At 39.6% G+C, this 26,929-nt stretch overlaps 1 pseudogene; it reads right to left on the bottom strand.

Annotated features, from left to right (window-relative positions):
- Positions 1–4,956: 4,956 nt before the first annotated feature.
- Positions 4,957–22,324, bottom strand: LOC109052217 (annotated as a pseudogene).
- Positions 22,325–26,929: the final 4,605 nt, after the last annotated feature.

Below are 26,929 nucleotides of genomic sequence, written 5' to 3'. Positions count from 1 at the left end.
AAGCGTTATGTTTGTGATGAGATCCCACAGATATTTAGGCTAACTATTCATTTGGGCACAATTAGTTTGTAGATTGTGTCATGTGTTATGTTTAATTAAATTATTACAGCTATTAATTTGTTGATGTGCCTGAGGATACACTCCAACATATGATCCAGCAAACATTTTTGTTTATGTACCTATTTATTTTGACAATCTTGTGTCAAAAAATGTATCTTTGGTGTTGGTTGGCATAATAAAAGTTTCAGCCTGTGATCGTTCTGTGGTGTTTCTTAATGTTTGCTCAGTTGGTAGCCTACATAACATCAACACAACTTTAGTAATAATTAATGTTACCTTTTTTGTAAATCTAGTTAAATGTAAACATTCTGAACACAGTGTTCCAAATGGTTTTTCGAAACATGGTGAGATGGGTGGTAAAAGATCATTATGTGGCTATTTTGTATTTATGAATGCAATAATGACAGCAGGTAATGTTGGTGTAAGTTTTAATCGTAAATGTGTGTATGGAGAAGACATAACATAACTGGCAAAAGGCATGTACAGCACACAGTGTTGTGATTATTCATGGGCTATTTATGTACATAACAGGCTTTAATTCATAAGCTAAGTTAATACCTTTTTTATCATTTTGTTGACCTTTGTTGACCTACATTTAACTGTCTTTAATTCATAAAAATTGAAAAGTAACAGTGATCATAGATAAATATGTATTTTTATCATTCAGATTGAAAAACAAAATCTATCTATCTAATACCATGGTTACCATATTTATAGATAATAAAATAACATAAAGTCCAATCAGTGTAAATGGTTAAATGGCTAGATGACAGAGACCAGTGGTGCACAATTACATGTAATCACCAATTAAATATAAGACTTATTTATACATGTAATCACCATGTTGAAGATGGATGAGGCTAAAAATTAAAGCACTGACAGACTTTTTTAAAAGACTTGGAAAGATACCTCAGAGTCTTTCCAGACAAGAAAAAATCATTTTTCTCAGAAGGACTAAAAGCTTTGTTTTTGAAAAGTAAGTAATGTAAAATGTATACCTGGATTTAGTGGTTTCACTGGTTGTTTATAATGATTTTTTATACTTTTTAGATGAAGCTTTGTATTATATTAAACAAGAGGGTACTTTGGCAAAATGGTCAGCACAAAAAAAAAGAGCGCAAGAAATTTTTTGAAGAGCTCCACAGCAGGCCCAATAGGTGATCACTGTGGCATTCAAAAACCCTGGATGCCATAAGTAAGCGCTTTTATTGGCCTGGTATGTCTGTGGACATAAAACAATGGGTGAGTTTAATATGTGAATCCTTTTTCATTTCTATTAGTCCATCAAAACTGTTTTGATAATACATTTTAGGTCAAACACTGTGCCGCTTGTCAGAAAAAGCAATGTTCTCTTAAGAACCCAATGGAATATACCCCTATCGTGGTAATTCATGATTTTATGAAAAAAAAAACACAAGGAATATTTTATAACCGCAATTTTATATTAAACCTTAATGTTTATTAGGTGGCACATAGCCTTGGGCTATTGTGGGGATGGATTTAGTTGGAAAGCTCCCATACAAAAAAATAAGGCTAACCAGTACATCGTGTGTCATGGTAGATTATTACAAAGTGGTGTGAGGCTTTCCCACTGCAAAACCAAAGGCGCAGAGGAGCGGGGTAACGGCTCTGCATAATAAATTTTCTTCAAATTTGGTGCACCTAAAAGGCTCCTAAACTGATCAAGGCACGCACCTGAAATTGTGTCGAATCCTTGTGCCGCATTTTCCACACGACGCAGAGAAAGTCTTTGAATAGGATAGAGTGGAATATGTATGTGGGCAGTTTGAATCGTTTGGTTTCAGGCATAATTTTATAGCAATGATCAAGGCGCTATACCATTCACCTTTAGCAAGTGTTCTAACAGGTGACATAATCTCCTCTCCTTTTACTCTGCAGCGTGGTACAAGGACAGGGGTGTCACTCCTCTCCACTTTTGTTTTGTCTGTCTCTGGAACCTCTAGCACAAGCCATTAGGCAATCTACGGCGTCCCCTATGGAAATTGGTCATCATAATCATATTATATCTCTGTATGCGGATGATATAATTTTGTTCTTAGATAACTTTGACACCTCCATTCACCCAATTATTAAGGAATTTGTCAGGCTACAAAATTAATTGGATGAAATCTGCACTTATGCCTTTAAATAATGTGCACACAAATGTTCCTATTCCCGTTCTATATTCAGTCCAAAAGCTCTTTTACATATTTGGGCATTACGATCTATAAAAATATACATAAAATTAATAGAGACAACTTCAAAAACTATGCTAAGCAAAATAAAATCAGACAATTCATTTCATAGATGGAGGAATCTAAAAATGTCTCTTCAAGGTAGAATTAATACAGTCAAAATGAACATCTTGCCCCGTCTCAATTTCCTCTTTTTTTATGTTACCACTCTGCCCCCCTTCAAATTACTTTAAAGACGTTCGTCTGAATACAGTGACGTGACATACAGCCAAGTATGGTGACCCATACTCGGAATTCGTTGCTCTGCTTTTAACCCATCCAATGTGCACACACACAGCAGTGAACACATACACACCGTGAACACACACAACCGGAGCAGTGGGCAGCCATTTCTGCTGCAGCGCCCGGGGAGCAGTTGGGGGTTCGGTGCCTTGCTCAAGGGCACCTCAGTCGTGGTATTGAATGTGGAGAGAGTGCTGTACATTCCCTCCCCCCACCTACAATTCCTGCCGGCCCGAGACTCGAACTCACAACCTTGGATTGCAAGGTCCAAATCTCTAACTGTTAGGGCCCACGACTTCACCACACTGCAATGACCCAAACTGCTGGGTGGTTTCTGGCAGTACCAAACGGGTTGAGCTTTATTACTGGTCATTTCCAGATAGAGACTTGATTATGTTATTTCAGATCACTCAGCACATGGGTGGACCCACAGTCTACCACTGCATGGCGATTGATTGAATCGGCTAAGATTTTTCCACACAAGCTGCAAGACTACTATTCTCCAGTTGTAGCAAACAAAACAATAAAAAACTTTTTGGGCCATCAATGCTAAACTCTATTCAAGTGTGGAAGAAAGCAGAACGGTGGATGGGCGGTCCACCTAAAGTCCTGTCAGAACACGCCACTATGGCATAACGGAATTTATTATGTGGGCAACAAACCACTTCAATCAACCATCTTGGTCATCCCTTGGGGTGAATACATTAGATGATATATATGATACTTATTTATATATATATGATACTAATTTTTTAACCATTCAAGATTTAAGAACACGCTTTTCCCTTCCTGTGTCCTCTTTTTTGTTTACTTTCAGCTAAGATCAGCCTTAAAAATGTATGAGTTCCATGGAATTCTCATCTCCTCGCACATCCCATGTTACAATGGATTGCACCATTACTGGGTAGACCTTCTGTTTCTTTAATATATAGTACACTGATTCGGCATAGCGCTAAGGCTTTACCAATTGAATCCATATGGAATAGGGAGTTGGGGAGTTTAAATATAAACTTAGATTGGGAGAGAATATGGTGCAATCTAAGCATGATTTCTAAGTACCTAGCTCACCAACTAATTCACTTCAAAATCATACATAGAGCCTACATCACACCTTATAAGAGATTCCAGATGAAATTACAACCTACTCACAACTGTCATATTTGTAACACTGCTTCACCTGGAACGTTTTTACACATGTTTTGGGAGTGTCCAGTTATCTCTAAGTTCTACCAGACAGACTCAGGAGGTAGAGATAAGACTGAAGTATTTATTTACAAAAACACAAAAAATAGAATTATTTTGGCGTAGGCCCCATCCGTAGCCTGGATCTGAAGTTTGTAGTGTAAGGGTGGTTTTCCTACAGTGGTTCAGGCTGTAGGATTGCCGAAGGACTAAAGAAACGTTATCAGCACGATGGTATAAAACTGTACATTTCTTGTCTGTTACCACAATGCCACTTATACCAACGACGGAAATAAGCGCAAGTTACCAATAGCTAAATATGTGGGAGCGCGTTGCTATTAAGTGACTATATTGTATTGCAATAGGTAGCACTTCAAAGTTAATATTGAATCAAGATTAGTTAGCACAATAATTAATAATTGAAATGGTTTAATAACAATATTTTGTTATGGTTACACTTGAATTGGTTACAAAATAGATGAAGGATAGTACAACATATAGTTAATTGTACCTAACATGTATGTAAAATATTACCTGAGAGAGAAAGAGAGAGGGGAAGATGGAGAGAGGGAGAAAAAGAGGGGGAGAGAGGGCAGAGGGCAGAGCCCTGAGAAGAGAGCTCCAGCAAAGAAAAGCCAGCAGAGAGAGAGAAGAGACAGAGCAACATTTACAGTCTTCTTTTATCCCTTCCTTGACCATGTGACTGAAACCCAAATGTGAGACATTCAAACTGACCAATCAGCAGACTACAGCTTCACCCACTGTGCAAAAGGTGTGACAATTAGGAGACACCCCCGATGTATAAACATGTTGGCCTACAGGCCTTGATCGATATCAGCAATTCAGTGTCTTCAGGAATGCCAAATGGCCCTTTTGTTACTCAAGATAGTTTGGGACAGGGAAACAGAAGTCTTTGATAATTTTTGACCCTACACTGGAGGAGCTGGAGGAGACCGGGCGTACTTTATTAAAAAAAAAAAAAAAGTTGTGGATTCCAGTCCATATATATGTATATCTATATAGTATTACCTCAGAGTGTACTGTGTATATAGAAAATAGATCTGCTGCGACAGGGTTCAAGAAAAGGTTTATAACGGGTGACTGTTAGCAGGCAAAAGAACCAACATGCAAGCGCCTACAGTACACAATTTCATTCTTGTGGATTGTCTCGATTACAGAAAAAACATCAGCTTTATTGAATGTCAATAGGCATTCCATATCAGTTAGGGCATTCCATGGTGAAAATTTAGCTGGTTTATCCAGTCGCATCATCCTACGTGCACAGCTGACCACTCTTCCGGAGCTAGTCCGTCGTCGAATTAGATCGGAACAGTCAGAGGAGTGAAGGGGGTGGAGGGAATGGGGAGGAGAGAGCAGAGGATGCCTGGATCTGATCCACTAACATGGAGAGTCTGACAAAAGGAGCACGGCTCTCCGGGGTTGAGCATGGCCAAGATGGGGTCTGGCTATGTGGTGGGCTTGGTTTTCTTGCTGACAGGTTTGCCTCTGTTCATGACGGCCAGCTCTGTGCTTTTCATGCAATCATGGCTCTCGGTACATAGCGACTTCTAATGGCTTAGGCAGGAAGTGAGCAGCTGGTTTAATTTTCTTCACCCGGTTCCCCTTCATGGCCTGGCCATCTTTATTTAAGCCAAGGAACCATGCTCTCCCCAACTCCTGCTGCCTTTACAGCATGGATGAGTAGATCACATAGTAGTTTTCAAACACAGACTCTCAAAGGTCCCATGTTGTCAAAACTGAAATTTCCTGGCTTTTTTTACAATAACTGAGGTCTAGGGATTATTTAACTACCATATAAGTTTCAAAACAGTCAGTCCACAGTAAAATGCACACAGCCTGCATAAAGTAGCTGTGATTTTGCACGAACCGAAAACCAAAAAGTTATTGTCAAAACCAAACAGTCACTGCCTTCAGTCACCACCCCGAGCACCGCCCACCGTCCCACTCTTCTTTTGCCAAACCCCCAGACAACATCACGTCCATGCCATTGGCGAGCATTGCGCATCAACAACACTGAAAAATGTCGAAAAGGTTAACTTTAACCAGGAAACCAGAATGGCCGACATTATACTCTCACTCAAAGGATGGACAATCTGACAGGATTGTTACTATGAGGTGGATTACATCTAATGTGTATAATAAAGACAAACTCACCGTGTCTGTCTAGTCATGATGATGTATAAACATTTCAATTTCAGCAGGCAACTATTTTTACAGCTACATTATTGTTCCAGCCACAATTAATCAAAAAATGTATATAAAATTACAAATGATTATATATAAATCGTCAGTTTGTTATTTTACACACATGCACGCAGATATTTTTTCATACACGACATAGTCGAGAGACATATGGCAAGAAATCTGTAGACTTGTCCATAACAACAAAAGACAATACTTTATTGAACCTTTTCTAACAAGTGTGTGCTGCAAACACAAGCATTTTTGACTGTCGTTTCTGTCCAGTCCGCTCATTTTATCACGTTTAACCACAGCTGTGGCAGCAGATATGCGATCATATTTCTAATTTGAGGCTGTAGTACATACATTCTGGCACCCAACCTCACAAGATGATATTTTAAGCTCATTACGTAGCGAATCTGCGCTGGTTTAAACGGGCCGCCTCCAGTTTCCCCTTTTGTTTTGCTGCCTCCAGCTAGCGCTGTGACATCGCCTGACCCTAGTTACCTGTGGTTGCCCTGGCCATGCGTCACTCAGAAAACAAGAGGCCAATCGGAAGAGAGGCTCATGAATATTAATTAGGCCAAAATCAACCTGTTCTTAGCAGACCACCTGAGAAAGCTGTAAGAATATAATGAGATGGTTTTTGGTACTTATACTGCAAATATATATTCTTAAGAACATCAAAACCTAAAATAAAACTCCAGAAAGGTGTACAATATGTGACCTTTAAACTTGCATTCCAGCATAAACAATTCTGATGTGTACAGATGGCCTTCTCCATTCATGGCGATGTATAAGCCCGTCTTCACAGACTGAATAGCAACGACCCAAAGGTCCACAGGGATGTGGTTGAACAACAAAGAATTACTACTATCATCCTTAGTCCCATCAAGAGATCCATCTGGGTTCATCTGCAAGTATCATCCCTGCCTGCAATATAACCTTGTCACTATACCCTTGAGCTGGGGATCTTGTAGTCGTAGTCTGCGTTTCCTGAGGCCGAAGAGTCGCACTTTGAAAAAGATGTCGACCAGATTCCTGTTGCAATGCAGAGTTGTGGGCTGGTTGAAGTTTTGAGGCGTTCACAGACTTGAGGTGAACTCAGAGACAAAACTTAACTCAGAACATAAAACTTTCAATGGAAAAAAAAAGAAATTAAAGTAGAAGAATAGAAGTAACGAGACTAGATGTTTTTTCTTCTCATTGTGGCTAAGTAGATACCCTACAGATGTTTGCCTTATTTCAAGGACAAATATCTAAAAATTCTTAAAGCAAGATGCATTTTCTATATAAAAAACAATATTTAGTCTTGTTTCCTTGGGGAAACAAGTAAAATTATCTGCCAGTGGGAAAGAAAAATAATCTTAATGCAAATGGAAACAACTTTTTTTTTTTCTCACCGCACCACTTTCATTTTCATCATGTAGACACTAAATGTCCAAAGCAATGAAGTTTATTTATTTGAAATAAATTTAATCTAGTTACAGACATTTCACATGACATAGGACAAGATGGACCATCTATGGCCATCTATGGCTGGTTGGTGTGGGAGGAATTGTGGCAGTGCTCACGCTCTCTGCTATTGGATTTTGTAATAGGTAATTCTGTCAGGACCACTATCGTCAAATATACCCCCAACCCCAACCAAAAAGCTCTTCTGCTATGACAAGGTAGGAAGAGCAGCTTGCCCCTTTAGGAAGACAGTGGCAGCGAAGGGGTGCTCTTCTTTATAATCAGCTAAGAATCAATGTGTTTTTTTCCCCAAATCAGTGACATCATTTATGAACTTGGTAATTGAAGAGTTAAAATCTTGGATTTTTTTTTTACATTTGGTAGTTTTGATCAGGACTGAGGTTGATTAATAGATTTATGCAAAAAAGTTTGAAAAAAATATTTATCTGATACATTTTTACAGCAGTTTAATTTAGTGGACATTTTCATCCCGAACATAATGAAAGGGTAGTGAATTTGCCCACAATGTACTGTTGAGTTTTTGAACATTTTCAAAGCATTTTCCTAAAATATGTGTCAAAATAAGATTTGTCACCAAAAATCATTCCATTTGTGAAAAACAGAGAAAGATGTGGCCAAATTAAGACTCAACATTACCCCCTAGTGGACGAAAACGTCCCAAACGCCGCATAAGGGTTAAGCAATGGCAGGTCTAGCAATGAAGTGATACTGGACACTAGATAAGCCTTAACAAGCAAGCAATCCCAATACCCTTATAGCTTTAAGCAAAAGACCTTCTGAAATACATAGAGTGGGGCATCATGCCCTTACAGAAGAATAGAAGTAGCGAAGGGGTGCTCTTTTATAAAACAACTAAAAGAGTAAAGAGTTAAAAGAGTTAAAGCAGTACGGCATATGGTCAATACTCAAATTTAGGCAACAGCATTTGCCCTTATCCAGATAACGTTTAGCATTAAAAGAACTTAAGAAGCAAATGTATGATCTGCGGATTACGTATCAAGCACATTACTGTTACACTAGTTAGCTAGAACAAACAGCATATCACTGACTTAAACACAGTGTGTTGGAAATAGTCGGATAAGTTTAATGAAAGCATCCCCAATAGATGAGCCTGAAGCAGCAAGCTTGTTTCATATTGACAGCCTGACTGATTAAAACAAGGCTCTCTGGTAAATTAAACTGGTAATGTTACCAGTGACAATACGATAGCATGCCTAGCAAACATAACTGAACAACTAGCCTTAGACAATGAGGAATATCTGAAGCATGTTCCCCAACATAGCATTAGACAATAAAATGAAAGAAGCTTTGCTTAGCTTCGTGAAGACATTCAGAGATGAATAAAGGTGAAATGGCCAATTGTTACATGGATGCCGTAACCCTTCTTGCTTCTTCCAGCGGGGTAGCAGATCTTGTGTAAAGTTGTTGGTGCAGTCGTATTAGCAAAACTTCAGTGATGAATTGTGGGCAAAATGTCTAGATCAATCATGCTCGCTCAGATCACTTCAGTCTATCGGCCTGACAAACAACGCGGCGAATTCGCTTAAGTTCACAATTTGAATCTGGTGAGATACTCCTGTCGAAAATCCTGACTGAACACTTCCTATGGAGATGGAATTCGCCATCTGATTAGTTCCTGAGCGAAGCGATAGCTTATGATTGGTGTCGTGATCCTATAGGTAGGCGTGTCAGTTGATGTGAGCTTGACTAATATGGCCTGCCAGAACTATTGCTACTCTCCATTTGTGCAAAATTAATTAATTATATTTAAAGTTACTTAAAGGGGTCATATGATGTGATTTTAAATTTTTCCTTTCTCTTTGGAGTTTTACAAGCTCTTGGTGCATGAAAAAGATCTGTAAAGTTGCAAAGACTAAAGTCTCAAAAATATATTCTTTATCAAAGTTAAGACTCTGCCACGCCTCCCTAAAATGGCTCATTCAAACACGTCCCCACATATCTACGTCACTATGTGGAAATATTTGTGTAATGCTGCCCAAATGTTCACGCAAAGAAAGAAGGCATGGTTTTAGTAACCACAGTTAGTGTTGAAGCAGCCATGTCACGGAGATGCTGTGAGTATCTAGGTGAAAGCAAAAGCACTTTATTTGACCTTCTGAAAGTAGATGTAGAGTGCTTGCGGTGTTCGGCCAATCACAATGCACTGGGTCAGTTGGCCAATCAGAGCAGACTGTGCTTGTCAGAAGAAGGGACTTTGTAGAAAACGACACGTTTGAGAGAGGCGGGGCATAGAGGACCTACAATAATGTACAGTATTTGAAAAATAGTGTGTTTTTTGAACATTAAAGCATGTCAACATATTCTGTTACACCAAATACACAAAATAATGATTTTTAAAATAGCATAATATGACCCTTTTAATCATCTCTGATGTAAATATGAAACAGATTATTTTAAGATACTGTGCTTGTGTTGGTCTAAGCATCAGCCAAAGTGAAGATATATGAAATGGTGCGTCTATTGTTTGACTTCCTACAGTAACCAGATCAGCTTTTACAAAGCACTTCAATCATGCACAGTCAAGTCAAGTTTTCATTGTAATATTTTGCTTCCTCTCACAGGACAAGAACAAAGACACACAGGGGAGACAATTTTGGTGTGTGCACTTGCCATTGGTTTTTAGGTTCAGTGGGCTGATGTGTGTTTATTTCACTGTTAAAACTCTTTAATCTCTTAATGTCTTAATGTCTTAAACTCCCACACATTTAGAAGAATAAGTAAGATGCTGGCCACTTTTAAAAATTGAAATGTGTCATTTTGTCAGCTAAAAATAATCCACCAGTTTTCATTTCTGCTTTAAGTGAAGTGACATACAGCCAAGTATGGTGACCCATACTCAGAATTTGTGCTCTGCATTTCATCCATCCAAAGTGCACACACACACAGCTTTACTTGATATATATAGTGCAGCGTGTTTCCTCAGATACCAGTCATTTCACACCACTGACTGAACAACCACAAAGTGTTTTTAAGTAGATCATTATCATTGTGCAGTGGCTCTCAGTTCTGGTATGATTCTCTTAATAATAACTTTCTAGTAAGTTACTATTAGTATCAGATAAAATACACATCTAATATAACCAAATTATGTTTCATTTTATATGAAACATCACAAACAATATTTATCAATCAGGTTAACACTATTAATATGAGAATTTATGTTAATTAAATTTTTTTTTATATGAATGCACTTGCATGTATTATATACACATGTATAAATGAAAGTATGGTTATTTATATTGCGTGTACAGCGTATAATAATGTGTGTTAGATAAGAGAGATATACAAAATGTGTTGAGTGGGGAAGGGATTGCGCACCAGAACCAGAATTTAGAACCACTGCTGTAAAGGGTTTTATAGTTTGGACTCTTTCCAGTGTGATTTCTAAGATGGCTTCATTCACACGGCCAACTGAGAGAGCAAGGTATGGGCTGCAAAAAAAATGGAGCAAAATAAAAAGGAGCTCGTGTAGTGTGTGACCTGCAGTTGTGGATCATTTACATTACTGTCACGTAGTGTGAACACCACAACGACTTCAAGACAGACAGCAAGTCATGAAGTCTGAACAGCACTGTGATCTGGCAACGTTTAAATTCGCATAGTGAGAACATGGCTTTAGTGATCAATTCAAAATTAATGCTCAGATCTGAATTTTTTGTTTGGCTTTTTTTTTTTTTTAAATAAAGCCAATATCAGAATTGAGTGTGAATTGGTTACAGTCCTAAACCTCATGTGCAAAATATCAATTACCCACGAGGCACAAAGCACACTGTCATACAGAAGAAGACACCCTTCCACTAGTCTCTTAATGAAGGGTACATGCAATGGTCACTCATAGGAAGTAATTTTATCATTTATGGTCATGTGACCCAGGGTGGACTGGTCACTGTCCCGAAATGACCCACATGTGCAAAAGAACAATACGATGGCAAACAACATACTGTCATATGGAAATAAACATTGAGGCCACAGAAATTAGTATTTACAGATTCATTTATAAGCTGATGTTCCATGAATGCCAGTGAATTGCACAGGGTGAGGAGAAAGGGAACAGAGTTTTTCTAGTTTTCATAGTTCTTCCTAAAGTTTAGCTTGTTATATATGTCACCGTATGTATTTAGTATGACATGACAATGTCATTTAAAAGCAAATGGCTAAGAATTTCCTTTTAAAAATGCAGGTTTTTTTTTTTTTTTTTTTTTTTTCTACAGTGGATTGACAATGAATAATATCTTAAATACTATCTTAAATACCTACAAAATTACTGTTATTGTCTGAGAATTTTATACTAGGATATAAGTGTATCTATTCTGTGTCCATACTTGTTGTGCAGCAGTAGCATGCATAGCAGATCTAGACCCTCAAGACAAATACATTAACATTGTGAAATCCATTGACATGCTAAATTATTTAGAGAGTTGAAATGCTGGTATACACTAATATTTTTGTTTTAAATTTTTAGGCACAGGATGGAACTATTGACAGGAATTCCACTTATGCTAATGTTCTCACTGTGACCAACCAGGACAACAGGATCTCTGATGATCAAAGTGTGTGTGACTGTAATATTGAATTCAGTACTCAGATCGACCACATTACAGAAAAAGATTCAACAGAAGACGACAACTATGAAAAAGGTTCAGATGTAGTATTTTCACAGGTCCATGTGTTACACAAAAAAACAAAAGCCATCAGTATTCTGCCTGAGAACATTTATGCTCAGGTGAACAAATAAAAATATATATATATTTTTACATCTCATAAAAAAAGGGAAAAAAAAAAAAAAAAAAGATGTTTGTTATGAAAAATGTAATAATGACTTTTTTGCTATAAATGTAGAAAAAAAAATCAGACAAAACAATTATCTCATCTGTAACAACTGTATCATTTCATCTGTATATTTCAGTAAAGTCTAGGTCAGTGGTCTCCAACCCTGCTCCTGGAGAGCTACCGTTCTACAGATTTCTGCTCCAATCCCATTTAAACACACCTAAACCAGCTAATCAAGGTGTTCAGGGATACTTGATAATTACAGACAGGTGTGTTGAAGCAGGGTTGGAACTGAAGTCTGCAGGACGGTAGCTCTGTAGGAGCAGGGTTGGAGGCCCCTGGTCTAGGTGATATGTGAAAATAATGTTCACTTTTTCATAAAAGCATGAAACTTGGTACACTTGTATAGTTTGCGGCCCTAAACATTTTCAGAAATGGAGCCATTGCAAATGCCATGGCGACCATTTTACTCTCCGTCATAACCAAAGTATATATTTTGTGTCATAGCTCCTGAACCAAACATGATAACACAGAAAGGTGATGTCTACCCCTGTGTTTTGATGGCCAAGGATTACAATGATACCATATACAAAAACATAAACTGTTCAGGTGAAGAGTTAATGGTGAAATCAGCAATGTGAGAAGGAAATCACAGTATCTGAGCATCACAGTATCAAAGCATTTACAAAAGTATTATGGCTGTTAATTTTTTCTTTCTTTGATAATGAACTAATATTTAATTTAATAATACATTAAAATATTGTTCCCTTTCAAGGGAACTTCGAACTGCGTCCTCTAGGGGTCGCTATGGGGAACACCTCGTCGTGACCCGTGTCTGAAGCATACAAATGAAAAAACACCAACGAGTTGGCCGGCGACAGCCTCTGATGTCACTACCGGTGCGATTATAAAACAGGCACCGGGAAAACACGTCATTCTCTTCTTCGTCTTCAATGACTGTTTTGTTTTGAAGCGTGCATCTGAAAGAACCGGTAAGAGCACTCTTTCTTTGTCTATCATGGCGACTACTAGCAAGCGTTTAGACAATGTATGCATCCGTGTCAGCGTTATTTGACACCCGATGACACACGATCTTTACGTGATTTGTTTGGGTAAAGAGCACGCACGCGATGTCTTTGAGGAGGCAATCTGCGTGCATTGCGAGCGTTTTTTCAAGGAAAAAGCTCCGCTCTCGTTCGTCTCTCTTTCCGAAAAAAAAAAAAGGCAGCCATCTGCTTCCCACGGTTCAGGACCCGCCGCTGCTGAGGCACGGAGGAGAATGAGCTCGTGAGAATTTCAGGTGGATCTGTCTGAATGGTTTAAAGAGGGACTTTCCCTTTCGCGCTCAAAATGACGGCGAACGAGAGAGAGCCTCGGGAGGATGATGTTATATCTTCAACACTTTCTGATACTGAGGTTAGTGCTCTGCTGGGTTTTTACCCAGGAAAAGCAGGAGATATTTGAGGATGGTGAAGAAGCTGAGGCTGAGCCTTCTCAATTCTCCTGCCCTGCGTATGTAGAGCTGTTGGAGTTTATGGATCGCGCCTCGATGAGCGTTATCTTTCCGAAAATAGCCCTCCAGCTCAGGTGAGCCTTCCATTTCTGCCTGATCTCCATACAGAGATCGAAAGGAAATGAAAGAGGCCATTTTCTTCTCGCATCCATCGGTTTCAGCATAAGAGTTTTGCCGACATCGAGGCAATGCACAAAAACGGCTATGAGAGGATGCCCCCTGTAGAAAGAGCTTTTATTCTGCGGGGGAGACATCCTCTCTTAATCTCCCTCCTTGCCATCTAAGCCCCTTCAAGCAATGCATCTTGCTTAAATGGCAAGGCATACGCAGCAGCAGGTCAGGCTGTGGCTTTATTACAAAATAAATGCTTCAAGCATATCAGACTGATCTGCTAAGAGACCTGGATAGAGGCGAAGGCCTTTTTCCTGATCAGGTAGCTGAGCTGCGCCGCACCACAGGCCTCTCTCCGGGCTACCAAGCAGGCCGCCTCTGCCAAGTGCAGGAAAACTATGGCGGCCATGGTGGTGGCGGAGAGACATCTGTGGATGAAACTGGCAGACATCGGGAAGAAAGAAAAGGCTTTCTTCTCGATGCTCAGGTTTCGCCTTCTGAACTTTTCGGTATTTCCGTTGAGACGGTGATCGAGAAGTTCGGGGAGACGAAGGCGCACTCCGTTGCTTTCAGATCCTTCGTTCCACGAAGGTCCAGGTCTGAGCCCGAACAACATAGGGGTCCTGGCCTGTCTCGATCTGAGGATCAAAGATGGGCACAGAAGGCTAGTGTCGCGACTCACGCTCCCTCCCCCACCGCGGGCAGGGTTAAGAGGAATTGTGGGTCACAAGGGGGTAAGCAGAACCTAAGGGATGTGATCCAGACGAGGCAGCGTTCTCGTCTGAGTCAGAGTGATACTGAGGTATCTACTCGTTCCCTTTAGGGATTTTTAATTTCTGCTTTTATCCTCCCCTTCCTAATTCCCCTATAACCACCAGCTCTCCACCTGATCGAGGTTAGGTGGAAACCTCTAACGCATAACAGTCTCCTATGCTGGACCTATAATATTTTTTGGCTGGTTCTATGTTCATAGCAACCACCTTAACTGATGGTCCGGACTAAAAGGAGGCGCCCCTTGAGCGGGGCTCCAGCGCAGGAGGGTGGGAAATAACCCTTTCTGTATATACTTATGTGTAAATTGCTGGTGGTTATGTGTCTACCTACTAATAAACTCTGTGAGTTTCCTTTGCAGTGCTCAGTTACAGTGTTTACTAAACACTCGTCAGCACCAGCCATCCGGCTTCATGTTCCGGTATTAGGCGGCTGAGATCACAGGTTTCTGCGGGAGCCTCCTTGATCATCAGGCCTGGCAAAGCACTGCAGGGAATTTCATGGATGTCCGGCCAGGTCACCCTGAGGGGTCTCCTGGCCGCTTAGGTGCTGTCGCATCTAGCGGGAAGTGAAGGTGGCAGTTACAGAAGTCTTCTTGTATATGCTGCCTCAGGTGATGCTCCCCCTCGCTAGAGGTTTATAAAATTCGAGCTTGCCTCTCCCCGTGCGGTTCAGCGCCTCTGCGATGCTTAGGAACCTTTAGGTACACACGGCTAAGCTCTGTTTACTTTCTGAAAACCACATGGTGGTCAGTGTGCACGTGAACACTTTGCGCACTTCTCTAAAAATCCACGTATTGGTAAGTGTGCACGCAAGGCTCTGCGGCACTTTCTGAAATCCTGTATGGTAAGGGTTACGCGCTTTGCCTCGTCGTTCCCTTTCTTGAGATGATTAGACCTTGGTTCCTTGGGCTCCATTCAGCCAGTGTATTTGTTTATACACTTCAAGCACTGCTTTCCTTCAACATGAGGGGCTATTCGGGCAATTCTCGTGGTAGTTTAGCAGCGCTCCCCTTTTCCAAGAAGGGTCGCTATGAGCGTGCTATTCTGGATTCAGGAGCTTCTCCTCTCATATGAGACTGAGTTCACTGTTTTTCCCAGAGCGCTCCAGCCATTATTTCCACAGATCGAGTTGATGACTCTCAAACATACTTTTTGAGATGCACCATTCCATCTATGAGCTGCTCTATCAGAGTGCCACGAGAGCCCTTCCTTAGAACAGTATTTGAAAAATCCATGATATGGTAAGTGTGCACGTGAAGTCTTTGCACACTTTCTGAAATCACACTGTGGTAAGTTCGCACGCTAGTACTCTGCGTTCTTTCTAAAATCCTATATGGTGAGGGCTTCGCGCAGTTGCTTCGTGCCCTTTCTTGAGCTGGTAAAAGCCCTGTTCATCTTGGGGGCGCCACTCCACCCATGTATCCTCGGATACCTATCTAAACAGGGTGTTGCTACTGGAGATCTGTTGAGACAGCTCCTTCAGCAAGCTTTTGCGGAAGCAAGCTGTAGCACCTGTGTGACAGGCAAGACTTAGTATAAAATGCTAGGTTCCTAGCCGTATCCCTTTAAAGGAATCTTTCCTGATTCCAAGCCTTTAGCTCTACCAATGGTAGAGTTGGTACTTAGTGTTCGCCATGATCCTGGCCTGCACTCCCCTCAGCATGGCGGCGTGGGTATACTGTTCCCCATAGCAACCCCTAGAGGACGCAGTTCGAAGTTCCCTTGAAAGGGAACGTCTCAAGTTACGAATGCGACCATGGTTCCCTGAGTAGGGAACGAGACACTGCGTCCTCTAGCTCCCTGCCATGCTTCGGATGCAAGCTTCAGACGAAGAAGTGAATGACGTGTTTTCTCGGTGCCTGTTTTATAGTCGCACCGGTAGTGACGTCAGAGGCTGTCGCCGGCCAACTCGTTGGTGTTTTTTCATTTTTATGCTTCAGACACGGGTCACGACGAGGTGTTCCTCATAGCGACCCCTAGAGGACGCAGTGTCTCGTTCCCTACTCAGGGAACCATGGTTACATTCGTAACCTGAGACGTTTTCAAGAATACTATCATATTTCAGAGATATGAAAAAAAATCATCTCAGGTAAATGTATTTTTCCTTACCTCTCAGGCAGAGTCATGTTGGCGGTAGTGTGTTTCCAATACATTCTTGTTCTCTCTCAACAACGCTCTAACATCACATGCAGATGGCAACACAATCAGGTGAACAGTTAATGGTTAATTCAGTGACTTTATGAGAAGAATTACAATGAAATCTCAGAAAATGTAGAATGAAATTTCAAACATATTTCATGTAAACTTAATTTACAATCACTCTTTGGGGCCAGAATTGTCTATTATGTTGTCCAAAAGGGGGAAGCCAGAGTCCTGCATGCGGGCAGGTATATGCAGGTGAATCGCTAATGTAACGGTGGAATAATATTTATGTGTAGGGTGTGATACGGGTGCAGGTTCGATAACCAAGATTATTTAGACTTGGTCCAGTAAACGCTGGGCAATGTAGCCAATCGCGCTGCCACTAATTAACAGCTGTAGTGATTATATTATAAAAGGGAGCACTCTTTGCTTGCTTTCTTATTTAATCTATTAACAATTTGAGTAAAAGTTTTTATAAAGGAGTTTTGTCTACCTCATGTAGAAGATGTTCTGTGAATAATTGCGATTGTGGAAAGATAATTTCACCAGCCAGGAAAGGTGAACGAAAATGACACTCTGTGATGTTACCACAAAGCAATGCTTACTTACAGATCTCAGGCTTCTGGAGGGGATGTAGATTCGTAAGAGTGAGAAGGAAGTAGTAAGGTGCTGAGTCTATGGCTGTTCTGTACACAAACATCAGTGTCTTGAACATGATGCGAGCTGCAACCGGTAGCCAGTGCAGGGAGATAAAGAGAGGAGTGAATTTGGCCCTTTTGGGCTCATGGAAGAGTAGTCGTGCCGCTGCATTCTGAAACATTTGTCAAGATTTGATTGTGCATGATGGAAGTCCAGTTAGAAGAAGAACTGCAATAGTCCAGCCTGGAAATAACAAGGGCCTGGGCAAGAAGTTGCATGCTCTGTTTGGAAGGGCCTGATCCTCCTGGTGTTGTGCAATGCAAACCTGCATGATCAAGCTGTCTTTACAATATGGTCCTTGAAGGACAGCTGGTCACCAAAGAATAATTTTTGTCGAACCTAGCAGGATGATGCTGTAGAGTCGAAGTGTTAGGGAAAACTTTGTCAGGTTTAGCAGCAGTTGATGTTCCTTCATCCATGCCTCGATGTTTGCCAGGCAGCCTGAGATCCATGCAGCTACTATTGGATTGTCTGGTTGAAAAGAATGATAGAGCTGTGTGTCATCAGCATAGCAATGTTAGGTTGAATGGACGCTGCTGAAACCTCGTTTGAGGGGACGCTGCTGAAACCTGATTAATTAAAGTTCAGTTGGTCATTCTGTGAAAGAAATAATGTAACTATGTCTATAAAGGTGTGAACCAATTGGTCCATTCCATTAGAATAACAAAGGAACAGCATTCCTCAGGAACGTCTTGTAGATTGCAGGATCTTCAACAGGAAGGTCCTAACAGTATCTGTTGTTTCTAGCCCTTTTGTCTTTAGGTATAAAATTATATCCCACAGAAAGAACTTTGGGAGAAGCTAGGATTCACACAAGGGTAAAATTGTTTGAAGGAAGACATGCTACCATTGCTATTGAAGAACTGCTACACTACCATATTCAATAAATTCTTCTTCCCACAAAAATTTTGTTCAAACCTACTTAATTTTTTGTATTTGAGAAATCTAGTACATTGGTGAGCCACTTAAAAGACTGTTCAGCAAAAATACATTAAAGGTGATGATGCATGGGGCAACTTTTTAGGTTAGAAGGGGTATTATGCATTGGCCTGTCTAGACAGATATTGTCTTGACAAGAAGTTAAAGTGGATCATAAAGTGTAAGTTGCTGTATTTGCATCCAGAGATGAGAAATGGATGGGTGAGGGAAGAAAGGATGACACTACAAAGGGTGAAAGGGAGCGTAGGTTTTGCCTAAAGTAACTGGTAGAGGAATTAGTGGCACACAGGTAAGTAATATGTAGGTTAAATGTAATAAAGACATGAGCAGAGATGTATAGATTTGTTACCAAATGTTGTCTGTAATGGATGGACATGGTCAGCAACAATACTCAGGTAGGCTGTGGCATTTAGACGATGCTCAGTTGGTACTAAGGGGTCCAAAGTGTGCCATGAAAATATCCCCCACACCATTACATCACCACCACCAGTCTGAACCGTTGAGACAAGGCAGGATGGATCCATGCTTTCATGTTCTTTATGCCAAATTCTGACCCTACCATCTGAATGTTGCAGCAGAAATCGAGACTCATCAGACCAGGCAACGTTTTTTCCAATCTTATATTGTCCAATTTTGGTGAGCCTGTGTGAATTGTAGCTTCTGTTTCCTGTTCTTAGCTGACAGGAGCAGCACCCGGTGTGGTCTTCTGCTGCTGTAGCCAGTCTGCTTCAGGGTTTGACGTGTTGTGCATTCAAAGATAGTATTCTGCATACCTTGGTTGTAACAAGTGGTTATTTGAGTTCCTGTTGCCTTTCTATCATCTCTAACCAGTCTGCCCATTCTCCTGTGACCTCTGACATCAACAAGGCATTTTCATCCACACAACCGCTCACTGGATATTTTATCTTTTTCTGACCTTTTTCTGTAAACCCTAGAGATGGTTGTGCGTGAAAATCCCAGCAGATCAGCAGTTTTTGAAATACTCAGACCAGCCCATCTGGCACCAACAACCGTTCCACGTTCAAAGCCACTTAAATCCATTTTCTTCCCCATTCTGATGCTCGGTTTGAACTTCAGCAAGTCATCTTCACCACATCTAGATGCCTAAATGCATTGAGTTGCTGCCATGTGATTGGCTGATTAGCAATTTGTGTTGTTACCAAGCAACTGAACAGGTGTACCTAATAAAGTGGCCGGCGAGTGTATATTTAATAATTTTCTGATGAATTTTTTTTTTTTTTTGACTAAATTTGTTTTTAGTTTTGTGGAATAATTAAAAGTTAGACTGAAAAATTAATTAACTTTTAGTTAGTAGTATGCCAATTGTTCTTTTACTTTCTGTTGCAAATCACATACATACAGCATTTTAATTATAAAATATTTCAAAACAAATGAATAAATAAAAGGTAGTACTGCAGGAGTAATATGAAAATAACAGTTTGACACAAAATGAAAATTCTGTTATTTACTCACCTTCATGTCGCTTCAAACCCGTATGACTTTTTCTTGGTGACATAGGGATAAGTATGGCAAGCTGTATTAACATTTAATCCTTTATAAACATAAAATGTACTATCTACAGTGCCTTGCGAAAGTATTCATTCACCTTCATATTTTTCATGTTTTGTTATGTTGGTACCTTTTGTTAACCTGCTTTAAATTATTTTTTTCTCACATCAATCTACACTCCATACACCATATTGACAAAGCAAAAACAGAACTGTCACAACTTTGTAAATTTATTAACCCTTTAGCGCGTACGATCACACCGGTGTGATCAGTCTTGGCTGGTCCCTGAAGCGTACGATCACACTGGTGTGATTAGAACTTTCAGTGCGTCACGTCATCAACTGCTGAATTTAAATCCACTTTCGCGCTTTGGCTGGCGCAGAGCCAGATCAGACGCGCTGAGCGCTGGACATATTATCACAAATATTCAGTGTTTTCAACCATATAATGCTTATTTTAGGTTTCAGATATTTAAAAACACATAAGTACTAGCAAAAAAAATACATTTGCAGTTTGTAAAATACACGCTGATGTCTATGGGAAAAGGCAATAATGACCCTTACAAATATAATCTGACTACGTTTTTTATTGATATCATATAGAGATTGTGTAGTGTAACTATAAAGTTTACTCTGCCCTTCTCCCCGTTTAGCAGAGACCTACTTTAACGTGTAATTCGGGAGGAAAGGATGAATTTGCGTGCTGTAAATCCCACAGCTCGGATTCAGCGCGAACTAGCATGGCGGCGCCCATCACCCGGTAATAGATTAACTAACACGGTCGATATAAAAGTGTTTAAACTACCAAATATATTTACTTGCACATATTTCAGAATCGGAATATCAGATATACCATAATATAGTGAGCATGTTTGTGAATATTTTGAATAAAACAGGGAAAACGCTCCATGAAATAAAAGCGATCCATGTGTCATACAGATCTATTTTGGCTTTGGTGTGTCACATGACAAGCATGACGCGTCGCCATGGAAACAACAAGGCGGTACACTCTAAATAACGGTCGCCTGAAAAAGAACTCACGCCGGAGTCTCAGCTTGAATATTTTAAACTCACGTGCGAAAGGGTTAAAAAATAAATATATTAATTAAATAAAACTTATATATAAACAGCTAAATATTTTGCTGAAGCACCTTTACAGACTCATGTCTTTATTGTTTGATTCAACAAGCTTTGCTCATCAGCATTTTGCAATTATCTGCCATATTTCTCCTCATCTTTTCACTTCTCAAGCTCTTTCAGGTAGGATCTTTGTGTGTGTGTGTGTGGGGGGGGGGTTCACACATTTTCAGGTTTCTCAAGAAATATTTGACGTTCAAGGACATTCACAGAGTTGTCTATAAGCCACTCTTGCTGTGTGCTTAGGGCCATTGCCCTGCTAGAAGGTGAACCTTCTGCCCAGTCTGAGGTTCTGAATGCTCTAGACTAAGTTTCATTAAGGGCTATCTCAATATTTTGGTGCACTGACTGTTTTTTTCTACTCTGATGAGTCCCTCAGTCCCCTGCCGCTGAAAAAACAGCCCCACAGCATGAGGCTGCTACCAGCACACTTTACTTTTGGGATGGTACCCTGCAGGCGATGAGCAGTGCCTGTTTTTCCTTCAAACATGATGCTTGTAATTGAGGTTCAATCAGACCAGAGAATCTTGTGTATAATAGGGTTGTATTTCATGTGTGTGTCTTCACTGAAGAGAGTGGATTGAGTTTGGCCACAGAGCCATAAAGCCCCAGTCTGCCCATTCTCCTGTGACCTCTGACATCAACAAGGCATTTTCATCCACACAACCGCTCACTGGATATGTTTGCTTTTTCTCCGCCTTTTTCTGTAAACCCCTATAGGATGGTTGTGCTTGTAAAATCCTCAGCAGATCAGCAGTTTTTTGAAATATACTCAGACCAGCCCACTCTGGCACCCAACAACCGTTTCCAACGTTCACAAGCCACTAAATCCATTTTCCTTTCTTCTTTCTTTCCCCATTCTGATGCTCGGTTTGAACTTCAGCGCAAGTCACTCGTTCACACATCTAGATGCCCTAAATGCATTGAGTTGCTGCCATGTGATTGGCTGATTAGCAATTTTGTGTTGTTACCAAGCAACTGCAAACAGGGGTACCTAATAAAGTGGCCGGCGAGGGCCGGCGAGTGTTAGTTTATAATTTTCTGATGAATTTTTTTTTTTTTTTTTGTTGACTAATTTTGTTTTTAGTTTTGTGAGAAAATTAAAAGTTAGACTGAGAAAAAGTAATTAACTTTTAGTTTAGTATGCCTGCTTGTTTCTTTTTACTTTTCGTTGCAAATCACATACTACAGCATTTTAATTATAAAATATTCAAAACAAATGAATAAATAAAAGGTAGTACTGCAGGACGTACCCGCATATAGGAAAGAAACCGTTGACACAAATGAAAAATCCTGTTATTTACTCACCTTCATGTCGCTTCAAACCGGTATGGACTTTTTCTTGGTGACATAGGGGATAAGTATGGCAAGGCTGTATTAACATTTTAATCCTTTATATAACATAAATGTACATCTACAGTGCCTTGCGAAAGTATTCATTCCACCTTCATATTTTTCTCTGTGTTTGTTTATGTTGGTACCTTTTGTTAACCCTGCTTTAAAATTATTTTTTTCTCACATCAATCTACACTCCATACACCATATTGACAAAGCAAAACAGAACTGTCACAAACTTTGTAAATTTATTAACCCTTTTATAGCGAGTACGATCACACCGGTGTGATCCGTCTTGGCTGGTCCCCTGAAGCGTACTAATCACACCGACGGTGATTAGAACTTTCAGTGCGTCACGTCGCATCAACTGCTGATTTAAATCCGCTTTCGACGCTTTGGCTGGCGCCGTCAGCCAGATCTTGGCCTCAGCCGCTGAGCGCTGGATCATATTATCTTGGTGCAAATATTCAGTTGTTTTTCAACCATATAAGCTGATTATTTTAGGTTTCAGATATTTAAAAACACATAAGTACTAGCAAAAAAATACATTTGCCGTTTGTAAAATACAACGCTGATGTTCTATGGAAAAGGCAATAAGGAACCCTTACATAATCTTATCTCTGACTACGTTTTTTATTGATATCATATAGAGATTGTGTATGTGAGACACTATAGAAAGATTTTACTCACCGCACCGTTACTTCTCCCCGTTTTAGCGCGCAGAGACCTACTTTAACGTGGTTTTCGGTTTCGGGAGGAAACGGTCGATGAATTTGGCGTGCTGTAAACCGACCCGTGGACAGCTCACGGATTCAGCGGTATGCGAACTAACATGGCGGCGCCGCATCACCCGGTACGTTAGATTACACCTAACACTGGTCGATATAAAAGTGTTGTCGACAACTAGCCAAATATATGTTACTTTGCACATATTTCAGAATGGCGGAATATCAAGATAACCATAATATAGTGAGCAATGTTTGTGAATATTTTGGAATAAAACCAGGGAAACGTGCTCCATTGAAATAAAGCGATCCGGTGTGTCATACAGATCTATTTTTGGCTTTGGTGTGTCACATGACAAGCATGACGTCGTCGCCATACCTGGACTGGAAAAACAATGCGGTAACACTCTAAATAACGGTCGCCTGAAAAGTTAGAACTCTAAATACGTCGCCTGAAAAAGGCCTGGGAGTCTCAGCCTTGAATATTTTTACTTAACTCACGTGCGAAAGGGTTAAAAAATAAATATATTAATTAAATAAAACTTATATATAAACAGCTAAATATTTTGCTGAAGCACCTTTACAAGACTCATCGTCTTTATTGTTTTGATTCAACAAGCTTTGCTCATCAGCAGTTTTGCAATTATCTGCCATATTTCTCCTAATTCATTTTTCACTTCTCAAGCTCTTTCTTGTCAGGTAGGATCTTTGTGTGTGTGTGTTGTGGGGGGGGGGGGGGGTTCACACATTTTCAGGTTTCTCAAGAAATATTGACGTTCAACGGACATTCAGAACAGAGTTTGTCTATCACAGACCACTCTTGCTGTGTGCTTAGGGTCCATGTGCCCTGCTAGAAGGTGAACCTTCTGCCCAGTCTGAGGTTCTGAATGCTCTAGACTAAGTTTTTCAATTAAGGGCTATCCCATCAATATTTTGGTGCACTGACTGTTTTTTTCTACTCTGATGAGTCCTTCAGTCCCTGCTGCTGAAAAACATCCCCACAGCATGAGCTGCTACCAGCACACTTTACTTTTGGGGATGGTACTCTGCAGGCGATGAGCAGTGCCTGGCTTTCCCCTTCAAACACGATGCTTGGAATTGAGGGTTCATCAGACCAGAGAAATACCTTGTGTCTCATAGTCTGGGGGTCCTTTAGGTGCTTTTTGTGTAATTCTAAGTGTATTTCATGTGTCTTCACTGAATAGAGGATTGATTTTGGCCACAGAGCCATAAAGCCCATATCGGTGGAGTGTTGCAGTAATGGTTTTTGTCCTTCTGTAGATTTCTCCTATCTACACATATGTTCATGGAAGTAACTAGAGTGACAAACCATCAGTTCTTTGGTCACCACTCAAACCAAAGCCCTTCTCCATCAATTGCTCAGTTTGGCCAGAAGGCCCCTCTATGAAGAGTTCTGGTTATTTTCAAACTCTTCTTCCATTAAGGGTTACAGAGACTACATGCATGCTTCTGTGAACCTTCAATGAAAGCAGAATGCTTTTCTGCCACTTGATTCCAGATGTATGGCTTTGACACAAACCTGTTTCAGAGCTCTACACGGCATTTATTTTTTGACATCAGGGCTTGGTTTTTGGCCTCTGGTATGCATTATTCGCCGTTATAGACCTATTATTTAAAACGTGTGCCTCTCTCCAAATCATACCCCACCATTGAAAATTTGTCCACAGGTTTAACTTCACTTGAAGTGTAGGAAAAACATCTAATCAGAGCAATATGAACTGCTCACCTGAACCTAAATTTCAGCTGTCCAGATAAGGGTATGAATGGTTATGCAATGGAATTATTTTTAAGTGTTTTATTTTTTTAAAATTTGCAAAGATGTTAAAAACCTGTTTTTTGCATTACCATTATGGTGTATGTGGGGGGAAAGTAATTTAAAGCAGTTTAACATAAGGCACCAACATAACAAAATGTGAAAAAAATGAAGGGGTATGAATACTTCCGCAAGGCACTGTATGTTCATGCTACTAGTACCCTATTTTTTTGAGATCTACTAGTATCTAGGTCTACTTATTAATTGCTACTAGTGGTTATTCTTAAGGAACTAATACCTTTTATAAATATAATAGTAGTTATTCATTAGATAATAGGCCTAGCTCTTATTTATTAGATACTAGTACTCATTACAGTAGTGACTATTTGATTATACTTGTTTAGGAAAATTAGAACTCTTACTTATTTGCAGGGGTGTGAAGTAAGGAATTACAATTACTCACATTACTGATATTAAGTAGTTTTCAACAGAAATTGTACTCTTTTGAGCAGTTTAAAAATTGTGTACTTTTACTTTACTTGAGTACATTTTAGTGATGTATCTGTAGTTTTACTCTGCTATTTTCCCTCCTTTTGTGGTTGTTACATGGTTGTTTTAATTTCTTTCTTTTTTTAAATCTATCAGCTGCTGTTAATCATGGCTGCTGTGGAAGTGCATTCAAGCATCAATTCATTCAGGTTATCAGCATCTTCCTCTAATATAAGGAAAATTTCAGATTCCTGCCATTGAAATGATCTGTATATGCTAGTGTATCTACAGGACCTGAATTTTGGTGTGAGGTTGGGGTGGTATTGTGTACAGTGTTCATAACTCCCTCATGTGACATGTTCATATTGCGGTAAAATCCTCTCCCATTTACTTCAGTCTTGCACAAAAAAAATTTTTCAAGTTCAAATTTTTTTTTTCCATTCAGCTGGAGATGCTGCTGATAAAGCAACTTATTCACAGAGACCACCGCAAAGAAACGTGCGTTTATTTCTGTGTGTGTGTGTGTGTGTGTTGTGTATGGTGTGTGTTTGTAGTTTACTTCTTTGAAAAGGTTTTCCCTGCATTCTTTCTGCCTTACAAATTATATTGATCAGCATTACACTTGAGTAATGTAGCTGTGTAAAAAAGGTAGAGGATGAGTTTTCCCTTCTAGAACAATGTGCATTTACATTTAAATTGAAACATATATTATCAATTATGTTTGATAATATTAGGTTTCTCTTACACCTGATTTTAAATCTTGTTTTTTTGTACTAAGAATAGCTCTTTTATCTTTTTATCTTTGTAATAATTTTTCCATGTTTTTAATGCATTTTAAAGAGTTTGCAGCCAAAATTAAAACTGTTAGATGATAGATATTCTTAATATTCTTAACAATTATAAATTGAATTACAGTATGTGCAATGCTTTCTAAATGTTTTAATTTGCAGTGGTACAGCTTTTATTTTAAAGGATATAGTATCTGCAGCTCGTACTCCTACTCATGAGGACTTTTAAATAAGCTACTCTTTTACGCTTACCTAAGTAGTTTATTTATTTATTTATTTATTTATTTATTTTTTTTGGGGGGGGGGGGTCATGTGAGCTATTTTTTTCTATGTTTCACACACTCTATCACACCGAACACTCACACGTTTTTTGGAATGTAATGATACTTTTACTTAAGTATATTATTTTTTCAGTCTTCTTTCCACCGCTGCTTACTTGTAAAAAGCAGGAAGAGGATAGGTCTATACCTTTTTGTTTGTTTTTTATAATTTTTTATTTTTTTTTTGTTTTTTCTTTTGACAGTTTTCATGTTTTTGATGTTTATGCATTAGCATTAGTGTTCTATATCCCAGCGATTCATCACTGTCAGCAGGCAAATAAGGCACTGTCCCTTTAAGAAATGGTGCAGAAACCAGTGGATGTCCAAGCAAAGCATTTTTTGCCAGTAATAAGACCATCTTTGGTTTTTCTTCTGTCTGATAGAAAGAACAGCTATAGAAAACTGAAGAGAAGAGACACATCATTCTTTGGTTTTAAGCATTAAATGTTAAAACGGCTTTCCATAGTGCCTGTTTGTGTACATTGAGT

The sequence above is a fragment of the Cyprinus carpio genome, chromosome B3, assembly GCF_018340385.1.
Source record: "Cyprinus carpio isolate SPL01 chromosome B3, ASM1834038v1, whole genome shotgun sequence".
NCBI classification, from domain to species: Eukaryota; Metazoa; Chordata; class Actinopteri; order Cypriniformes; family Cyprinidae; genus Cyprinus; species Cyprinus carpio.
Note: the sequence above shows the minus strand (reverse complement) of the source record. Positions and strands in the feature narration are given on the sequence as shown.